Consider the following 11,298-nt stretch of genomic DNA (forward strand, 5'->3'; position numbering starts at 1 on the left):
CTCTGGGGCGGGGTGGGGTGGGGGCTTGCATGTGGCCTGCCATGGTTGCACACCCCAAATTTCAATTCTCTGTTGATCCCAACTTAACCCATTTTTATTGGAGAAATGTCTGGTAGTCTGTTTGTTTCAGGTCAAAAGTGTGTAGATAGAAAAGAGGACAAGTACAAAGTAAATGTTCTGAGCTCTCTAGTGGAAAAGATCAGGGGCATAAGAAAGTCAAGGAACCAAATGAAGAAGCGAAGGATGTAGGAAGGATCTTCCACAAGGACATTGAAATCATCAAGAATTAAGAGAAATGTTGGAGAATGTAATAGTGACCCAGAAGCTAAAATATTCATGAGATAGACCATCCAAAGTTTTGATTATTATACAGTCAAGTAGAAGGACTGAAAAATGCTATAAACTCCAATAGATTGTTAGTCTACAGTGGAGACACATATTGACTTCTATTAACTATCCTTTAGTGCCACCTGCTGGACACAGACCAAAGCAAATAACTACAGAAGGATGAACCTTTTAAAGAAAGTCCTTGTGATTAAGAAAATTTCACAGAAAATAAAAAAGTTCTTAGTGTACTGAGAGTAATTAGATAGTAACTTTTCAATTTCACCAAGCTTTGTTTCTTAAATATCTAAGGAAAAATAGAGAAAAGGAGGATGTATAAAGAGGGAAGAAATTTGGAGATTAAAAAGTAGGCACACAAAGGGAAAAAAAAAGAAGTGGAAAGAGAAGGATTGTTTGATTATTCTATGATTTGTCTTTTGGAAAATGTACTATCCACTTTAGAAATTGGGACATACACTATCCAATTTTGAAAGTCTCATGTATACACGTGCTTTCCCCTCCCCAAGGGGTTAAATTTTCATAATCAGGTTTCCCACCTTACATATTGCTGGTGACATGCCTGTCCTACCACTGTATTTAGGACAGGGCCTGGCAAAGAGTAGATGGTTAATATTCAAAGACTGGAGTAAGAAGAAACAACAGTAAAGATACTTTAAACAAACTCACAGACAAGTAAAACAGGCCTAGTGGTTACCAATGGGGAGAAGGAATGGGGGAGGGGCAGTAAAGGGGTATGAGATTAAGAGATACAAACAACTCTGTGTAAAATAGATAAGCAACAGGCATATATTGTAGCACAGGGAAATACAGCCATTATTTTGTAGTAACTTTAAATGGAGTAGAATCTATAAAAATAGTGAATCACTATGTTGGGTACCTGAAACTAACATAGTACTGTAAGTCAACTATACTTCAGTTAAGAAAAGAGTGTAGACAGTTGTACAACAATATGAATATACTTATTACCAAATTGTGCACTAAAAAATGTTAAGATGGTGCATGTTATGTGACTTTCAACTCAGAAATTTAAAACTATAAAATAATCTTATTATTATTTTTTAAAATACTTTTTTTAAAATGTAGACCATTTTTAAAGTCTTTATTGAATTTTTTACAGTATTGCTTCTGTGTTATTTTTTGGTTTCTTGGCCCTGAGGTATGTGGGATCTTCTTAGCTCCCTGACTAGGAACCGCATACTTCCTGCGTTGGAAGACGAAGTCTTAACCATTGCACCACCAGGGAAGCCCCATAAAAACTATAAAATAATTTTAAAAGGGCAGCATGAAGGGTCCTTGGAGCGATGGAAATAGCCTGGGTCTAGATTGAATTGATGTAGACATCCTGGCTGTGGTATTGTATTACACCACAGTCTTGCAGGATGTTACCTCTGGGAAAGTCTGGATAAAGAGCACATTGTATTTCGCTGTATTATTTCTTACAATTGCAAAATAAAAAGTTCAATTAAAAAAGACTATCTAATAGAATGATTTGGTATTGACAATAAACTGCCTCAAGACCAGAGCGTGAATAAATTAGATGTTGCTTTGTTGTAGACAGGGTTGCACTAGAGAAGTTCCTCTTTCTAGCACCTAATTGGCAGCCCCCTAGCACCTGAAGTCAAGGACGAACGTCCAAGTGAATTTCTCTACATCAGCTGCTTGTTTGGCTTTTTTTCTGGTGTGAATTTCCCTCATTCAAGTTGTACAGATTTCAACAAGTCTAGAAGGACAAAGGGATAAATTGTCCTTTTTTGGAGAATTAAATAAAATAAATGGTTCCAAGTATTCTGGACTAATCAGCAATTGCTCATTGCCATAATATGCCTCTGGAAATTGCAATTTCCTGCATTGCTAAAAATCAAAATGTTCATTTCATGAATTTATGAGATGAAATTTAAGACTAATAAGCTGGTATTTTGGTGTTGACTGTAAAATTGTTTGCAATAACTTACTGCCAAATTGAAAATAACCAAATCCTCCAATAAAGAAGCATTGGTTAAATATATGATAGCATATTTCAACTTTTTAAAAATTGCTAACTCCTTAAGTGGTTTAAAAAATATATTTTTATAATTTTGAATGGCATGTGAGGAAAAAAGCCCTCATTTTAAATTTAAAATATGAAACACACATTTTAGGGTCAATATATTAAGTGTTAGAAAATTTCTTAAAAATACAATAGATGAATCATGTGTGGAGATTATTAGTTAATAAAAATAGTTAGGGAGTCTTAAACAAAGCAGTGTATATATACCCTAAATATTTTGTTTCAACCTAAAACAATTATATATACTTTCACTTGAAAGTGAAAATATAAATGTTTTACTTTCACTTGAAAATGGACGGTAAAGAACCTGCCTGCAATTCAGTAGACCCAGGTTCAATCCCTGGGTCAAGAAGATCTCCTGGAGATGTGAATGGCAACCCACTCCAGTATTCTTGCCTGGAGAATTACATGGACAGGTGGCTGTCCATGGGGTTGCAAAGAATCGGGCACAACTGAGCGACTAACATTTTCACTTGAGAGCACTTTGATGTAACATGGAAGCGTGGTCGGAATTCTTTTTTTTTTTTTTTTTTTAGGATGGACTCAGGACCTTTATTATTTAGTTAAACTGTAAATACCTTTCCTAAATTCTTTTCAACTCTCTAAGGGCATTTTATTAAAAAAAAAAAAAAAAGGATTTTAAAGAAGTCTTTCAGCTTCTTGCTAGTGTCTTTCAAAGTACATTTGTTTTATTTTTTTTAATTTTATTTTATTTTTAAACTTTACATAATTGTATTAGTTACAAAGATCGCATCGTAATGTATTACCTATAATTGCAGGTTTAGTTTTCTTGAATTGGAGGGTGAAATTTGTACATTTTATGAAACCATATGAATATAAGCTTCAAAGATTTCTTTTTTTTTACAATCTTGTCTATTCCTTTAGATCATATTTAAGAAAAAATGCTTTTCAAAATTAAATGTAATAGCTAGTAGTTGGGCTGGATGCCACAGGCTTATGAGCCTTCTAGACGAAAGAAAGCCCAGAGACAGTGACAGAAACATCAACCGCTACTAGACACAGAGATGCAACCGCTGTCTGAACAACCGCTCTATATGTCTGAACCAAAAGGTCTATGTTTCTAGGTGTCTGAAACAAAAGGGCGTAGAGTGACACCCCACTGTGAACAGCAGACAGTAAGAGCAGGCAGGACACAATCTCAACCTTCGCAGCTTGAGGGACAAGGAGACTGCCCTTTATATGGGGAATCAATGTGAGGTTTTCTCATCAGTCACCAGGGAAACCAGTGTCTGGGGCAGCGGGCAAGCACGTAGCCAGTTACTGATTAAGACTTATAATTAAGAAGACCGGATAGGCATGTGAGTGAAGCAGGCACTGGTCATGCAGGAGATGTACAAAGAGCAAGGGAACCGCCATCTTGAATGGTCTCACCATACTCCAGTACAAATGGCAATAAATTAGGTTTCAGAAGAGATAATAATCAACTCTTGGTAGATATTCAACTTGATCCTTGGGTGCAGGGGTAATTAATTGAACCTGCTGGAAAGTGGTCTTTTAGTCATAAACGCATTTATTACAAGTTCCCAAGTGATGCTGATGCTACCGGTAGGGGGGTCACAGGCTGAGAACCACTGGCACGGGTCAGTCCCATCAGTTCAGTTCAGTTCAGTCGCTCAGTCGTGTCTAACTCTTTGTGACCCCATGGCCTGCAGCACGCCAGGCCTCCCTGTCCATCACCAACACCTAGAGTTTACTCAGACTCATGTCCATTGAGTTGGTGATGCCATCCAACCATCTCACCCTCTGTCGTCCCCTTCTCCTCCCACTTTCAATCTTTCCCAGCATCAGGGAAATGAGTCAGTTCTTCACATCAGGTGGCCAAAGGATTGGAGTTTCAGCTTCAACATCAGTCCTTCCAATGAATATTCAGGACTGATTTCCTTTAGGATGGACTAATTGAATCTCCTTGCAGTCCAAGGGACTCTCAAGAGTCTTCTCCAACACCATAGTTCAAAAGCATCAATTCTTCAGTGCTCAGCTTTCTTTATAGTCCAACTCTCACATCCATACATGACTACTGGAAAAACCATAGCTTTGACTAGATGGACCTTGGCAAAGTAATGTCTCTGCTTTTTAATATGCTATCTGCTGCTGCTAAGTCACTTCAGTCATGTCCGACTCTGTGTGATCCCACAGATGGCAGCCACCAGGCTCCCCCGTCCCTGGGATTCTCCAGGCAAGAACACTGGAGTGGGTTGCCATTTCCTTCTCCAATGCATGAAAGGGAAAAGTGAAAGGGAAGTCGCTCATTCGTGTCCGACTCTTAGCGATCCCATGGACTGCAGCCTACCAGGCTCCTCCATCCATGGGATTTTCCAGGCAAAGTACTGGAGTGGGGTGCCATTGCCTTCTCCGAATATGCTATCTAGGTTGGTCATAACTTTTCTTCCAAGGAGCAATCGTCTTTTAATTTCATGGATACAACCACCATCTACAATGATTTTGGAGCCCCCCCAAAATAAAGTCAGCCACTGTTTCCCCTTCTATTTGCCATGAAGTGATGGGACCAAATGTTATGATCTTAGTTTTGTGAATGTTGAGTTTTAAGCCAACTTTTTTACTCTCCTCTTTCACTTTCCTCAAGAGGCTCTTTAGATCTTCTTTGCTTTCTGCCGTAAGTCTGGTGTCATCTGCATATCTGAGGTTATTGATATTTCCCCTGGCAATCTTGATTCCAGCTTGTGCTTCATCCACTCCAGCATTTCTCATGATGTACTCTGCATATAAGTTAAATAAGCAGGGTGACAACAGCCTTGACATACTCCTTTCCCGATTTGAAACCAGTCTGTTGTTCAATGTCCAAATTCTAACTGTTGCTTCTTGACCTGCATACAGATTTCTCAGGAGTCAGGTCAGGTGGTCTGGTATTCCCATCTCTTTAAGAATTTTCCACAGTTTGGTGTGATGGTTAAGGGCTAATACTCTAGGATTTAACAAGTTAGCACTGATTTTCCTCCTTAAGTTAAGGAGGATAAAGCAATATCCTCCTTTTAAAATAATATGTTTGGTTCAGGAATTAAATTGTATTCCATAGAGAGGAAATGTACATATTAATTACTAGAAATGATTATTGCTTTCATGATCCTGACGTTTAGAATGACTGCATTTGGTGCTTAAAATAGCTGATCACTTTATTTTCCTGACAGTAATTTCTTGTTTCTAAATGACAAAAGAAAAATGTATGGATCTTTAATTGCAAACACTCTTCTGTCAGTTACACTTTGCAAAGGCAGGTAGCCTTTATCCCCAATCAATGAAAAGGTCCATGGAGTCAAAGCTATGGTGTTTGCAGTAGTCATGTATTGATATGAGAGTTGGACCATAAAGAAGGTTGAGCACAAAAGAATTGATCCTTTTGAACTGTGGTGCTGGGGAAGACTCTTGGGGTCCCTTGGACTCCAAGGAGAGCAAACCAATCAATCCTAAAGGAAATCAACCATGAATATTCATTGGAAGGACTGATGCTGAAGCTGAAGCTCCAGTACTTTGGCCACCTGATGCGAAGAGCTGACTCATTAGAAAAGACCCTGATGCTGGGCAAGATTGAGAGCAGAAGAGGATGACAGAGGATGAGTTAGTTGGATGGCATCATTGATTCAGTGGACTTGGGTTTGAGCAAACTCTAGGAGATAGTGGAGGACAGGGAAACCTGGTGTGTTGCAGCCCATGGGGTTGCAAATAGTTGGGTGCAACTTAGCCACTGAACAACTACAACAATGAAAAGTAAGATATAACGGTTGCCTTTTTGAAACGTTTTATCTCTTGGACTTTTCAAGCATACTTGAGATCTCAGTGTGCAGAATGCTAACTGTGATAAGGGGAATGCAGCTTCCTGGACAGGGTGAGAATCTTGAGGTGAATTTGCAAGACGGATCTTCTGCCCTCTGAGGGGCAGAGACCAAGAATAAGGACAGTAGGAAGCAGGGTCCTGGGTGAGCAAGCAGCTGTCTGCCCTCCCAGTGGTGTAGGTTGCTGTTAAAGGAGCAATGTTCAAATTATTTTACTTACCAACTTGCCAGAAAACAGAAACAGAAATGTGTTTATGATCATCTTTAGGGATGAGAGTCCCTAAACACATAACAGGGAAACTAAACAATGTTACATCATTCAGAACGATACAGTGGGAGTAGATTTATTTACATGAAAAGATATTGTACTTCTGAGTTGAAAAATGCAAGTTACAAAACAGTTTATGTTGTATGAGTCCATTTACGGCAGGAAATAAAAATTGAAGTCCATACAGTCAAATATTTCTAGTAGTTTTCTTGATAGGAGGGAAAAATGTTGGATTCTTGGTATTTTTTGATTCCTATGTTTTTCAGTGCATATTGCCTATAACATATTACTTATGGGATTTAGAAAAATAAAAACAAAGATGTGGCTATCATTTTTAAGAAGCAGATAGGAGTGACAGAGAGACCATAACAGTTATCTCCCACAGTTTGTTTTAAAATAATGCCTTTATTGATCTCCTGAGACAAACATTCCACCATCCTACAAGAAGGTCTGCATATATAGCTTATGTGGATGCAAAAGTGATCTGTCCGCTGACACACTGCAGCCTTAAACATCTTTAGTATGTGGCATTTACTATATAATTACTCCCTCAAATACTAGCTGTTTACTGATAATAAAATAACAAACACAGAAATCAGCACAGTCATAAATTACTGGTAGTCACCATAGCAACACCCTATGAGGAATTCTATTTTTGTCCTTGTGATTACAAAAGTACTTTTGCTAACAGTCTTACATCGTGTATATTTTAAATATATGTGAAATATTTTAAATACACCTTTTATACATTATTTTAAATAAACATAAATTATCACAAGTTTTTTTTCTCCCAGAAAAAACTGGAGGATTTTTTTGCTAGATATCAAAGTACTTTCTATTAGACACAGCAAGGCCATCTTTCACAAGGAAATCAATACAGGCATTTTTCAGCTGCCCTCAATTAAAATTATTATAAAGACATTTGCCTAATCTCACCTTCCTGACTCATAACTTCTGAAGGTTGTGGTTTGGTTTTAACTGAAATACCCTGGTGATTGTTCAGAACTTCGTTATAAGAATGAGAAAACCAATTATGTTACTTCAGTAGAGATAATTAACATTATTCCTAGAGACTATATTTTAGAAAGCTCAGTCCTTACTGTTTAGTATGAATCATCTTTAAAAAAGAAGGAGAGTTGATCCTGGTAAAAAGTCATGTTTACATTTGAAGTGGTTGGTTTTGCTTTGTTCGTTTTTTAAATTTTGCAGGGATGGGGTTGGTGGCTTACTGGAGGCAGAGTGGGTTCAAACACAAACCTCGTGTCCTGCTGATGCTTGTGGCTCTGGGAAGGCGGGAAGGACTTACAGCCTCTGAACCTCCTTCGCTTCTTCCCTAAACCATCAGACGGTTTCATGAGTAGTAACATGCCTAAAGTTTTTGGGCTTCCCAGGTGGCACAGTGGTAAAGAATCTGCCTGTCAGTGCAGGAAATGCAAGACACGGGTTCAATCCCTGGGTCAGGAAGATCCCCTGGAGAAGGAAATGGCAAACTGCTCCAATAGTCTTGCCTAGAGAATTCCTTGGACAGAGGAGCCTGGTGGGCTAGAGTCCATGGGGTCACAAAGAGTCAGATGTGGCTGAGCGCACATACAACACATATCTAGAGTTTTAGGGCTATACCCAGTATTCAGGTAACTCATTGCATCTCTCTCTTTCCATGCTGTTAAAATGAATGGTCTTGCTAAGAAAATATGTGGCTTATCATCTAGGGTGTCTTACTCCTTGGCATGTTTAACTATATAGAGAGAGGTTTCAAGCCAGGATATCAACGATAATGCTCACATCTATATTGTATATATTTTAAAAATAATTTTATTCACTTATTTATTATTATTATTTTGGGACTGTGTTGGGTCTTCACGGCTGCTCGAGCTTTTCTTTAGGTGCTGCGAGCGGGGGCTCTTCTCGAATTGTGGTGCTCTGGCTTCTCATTGCACTGGTGTCTCTTGTTGCCGAGCACAGGCTCTAGGGTGCTCAGGCTTCAGTAGTTGCGGCTCCCCAGCTCTAGAGCACAGGCTCAAGAGTTGTGGTGCATGGGCTGAGTGGCTCTGTGGCATGTGGGATCCTCCCGGTTCAGGGATCGAACCTGTGTCTATTGCACTGGCAGGCGGACTCTTTAGCACTGAGCCACCGGGGAAGCCCTATAATTACATTTATTTTAGCTCAATAAACATGCCTATAAATAGCATAGGCACAAGCATAAGATTTCAAGGGAAAGTATTATTTTGGTATTTAGCAAATTTGAAGATTGATTTAACTTTCAACAGTTACTGTAAATTTGCATTGAATGTATTTTTAGTCAATTAAATTTTATTCTTTGCATAGGTCTGAATGATACTCCAACTCTTCCAAAGTGTCCTAGCACAATGATTTTATAGTAGTCAATCATTAGCTACTTTTATATTTCACATGATTGGGATTGGCACATGTCACCGCAAGATCATCTCTGTAGAAAAACCCATGGATAGATGAAAAACATCATGTTGCCCACATAGGATTTTATGTCAATAATATGCTATAAATTGACATTTTCTAGCTTGCACAGTACTTTAAAACACAGTATTTCATCTGGTACAACTCTGAAAAGGGTGATTACAAATTAACATATAAGTAAGGTGGATCAGGAAGTAAAGAATCTGCCTGCAATGCGGGAGACCTGGGTTCAATCCCTGGGTTGGGAAGATCACCTGGAGAAGGGAATGGCAACCCACTTCAGTATTCTTACCTGGAAAATCCCATGGTCAGAAGAGTCTGGTGGTCTACAGTCCATGAGGTCGAAAAAAGTTGAACATGACTGAAAGACTAACACTTTCACAAAAGAGGCACAGGGAGCCTACAGGGCTTTCCAAGGTACCCTTGTAAGAAGTAGACTCTGATTCTCAAAGGTTTTGGTTCTGAAATGAGTTTTGAAAGAAGCCTCCCCACCAGCACCACCATACATCAGCTTAAGGAGTCCTCGGTCCTATAGGCTGTAGGAAGATGTGGTATCCATTACACCATCCCAAAGGGAATGTACAAACAGGAGGTACCCAGTGGTCTTCTGCTCAAGTCAGCACTGCCCCCAGCCATGATTCCCCGGCCATCTCCTGGGCTCTCCTCCGGCTCTTGGAGGAGGGTGTAATGACTCACCCACTGAACAAATATTTACACAGCATATATCATGTGCTAGTCACTTTCCAAGGTACAAAACCGCAACCGAGGTCAAGATGAACCCATCCTCTGCCCTGTTAGAACTGACACGTCTGGTGGGGAAGACGGACATGCATCAGCCAATTCCTACAGAGGTGGCAGGTGTGACACTGAGTAACCCGGAATACCAAAGGGCAACTATGAGAGAGGGCCATCAACCGAGACCAGGGGCATCAGAGGAAGTGGTGTCTGAATGGAGACGGGAGAAACAAGAGGGTATTAGTCAAGTAAAGCCGTGAGATGGGGAGAGAGGAAGGAGGGAACAGCACAAAGGCCCAGAGACTAGGGAGTGTGTGAAGTTTGAAGAAGCAGAAATTCAGCAGAAGTGAATTATGAAAGCGGAGGGTCTTAGCAGTCAGAAAAAGAAGTCTGGACTCTACCTTGATCATGAAAGGGAACCAAAAAAGGGTTTCAGCAGAAGACCATTGAATAAATACTGAAAAGACTTTTTTCAGTATAAAAAAGTCAGACTTCTTTTACTATCAGAAAAAAATTGCACAATGTGAGAGTTGAGAGTTAAGTTTTATTTGGGACAGATGAGGACTGTAGCCCAGGAGACAGCATTTCAGATAGCTTGAGAAACTCCTCCGAGGCTCCGAGAAGAGGAGCTAGGATATATAAGAGTTTTACAATAAAGGGCAGGTAGTTTGGAACATCAAAAGATCACTGTTAATTAAAGAAACTAGATGTGTCAAGTTAAGGAATTTAGTCCTTTTCTATGTATGGGAAGATTCAAGAGTCTGGGCTCACTGAAATCATGCCTTTGATATGCACCTCAGCTATCTGGGGCCCTTTCCTGTACTTTCAGATCCTGAGTTTCCTCAGGGCTCATCGTAGGGAGTGGCTGCAATCTTATGGCACGTACGCTTTCCTACCTGAATCCCTCAGGGCTCATCGACTCACGCTGCAGGGCTGAGTGTCACAGTCTGATGACTGTGACATCCTTGTTTACAGATATGGCAGGAATATTCCATTTCTCAAGACCATTGGAAAAAGAAAGACGATTGTAGTAATCTAGCTGAATGATGGTCAGATGGTCTGAACTAGGTAATGACGGGAGAGAGTATAAACATGGATACAAGAGAGCTTCATATAATGTAGACTCATAGGACCTGACAACTGATTGGACGAGGGTGGTGAGGAAACAGAAGAACCACAGTGTAATTCCAGGAAGATGAGGGCCAGGAAACTCGTTAGGGAAGTCAGGTGCTGGACCTCCTCCCCCACCAGCTCCAATTAAAGTTTTTCTTTTCTCACATGAAGAAAATTCCATACTTCACTTAATTCTGAGAATTGGGTGCTGCTTTCTTAAATTTTATGAATGAAGTGTAATTTAGCCACCATTAGAATTTTGCTTTCATCACAACACAAAGAGAATTAAAAGAAAAAAAAAAAAAAACCCACACCTAAACATACAGCATATGAAGCATACAGATCATGAAAATACTTAACACAAATCCATATAATTTGTCTTAAAGGACCCTCAGAGGGTGGACACAGCCAAGGGGCAGGAACCACAAAGAAGGATTTTATTTGTCACAAATACATTAACGGAAGCTGAAAGGTGCTCACAAATGAAAGGCATTTTCACGATGTTTGAAGCCACACTTAAGGAGAACAGCAACTTTATAAAACCAAAG

This window comes from Bos grunniens, chromosome 23 (genome assembly GCF_055505025.1).
Source record: "Bos grunniens cultivar Pamir isolate PY7600 chromosome 23, Bosgru_T2T1.0, whole genome shotgun sequence".
Taxonomy (NCBI): Eukaryota; Metazoa; Chordata; class Mammalia; order Artiodactyla; family Bovidae; genus Bos; species Bos grunniens.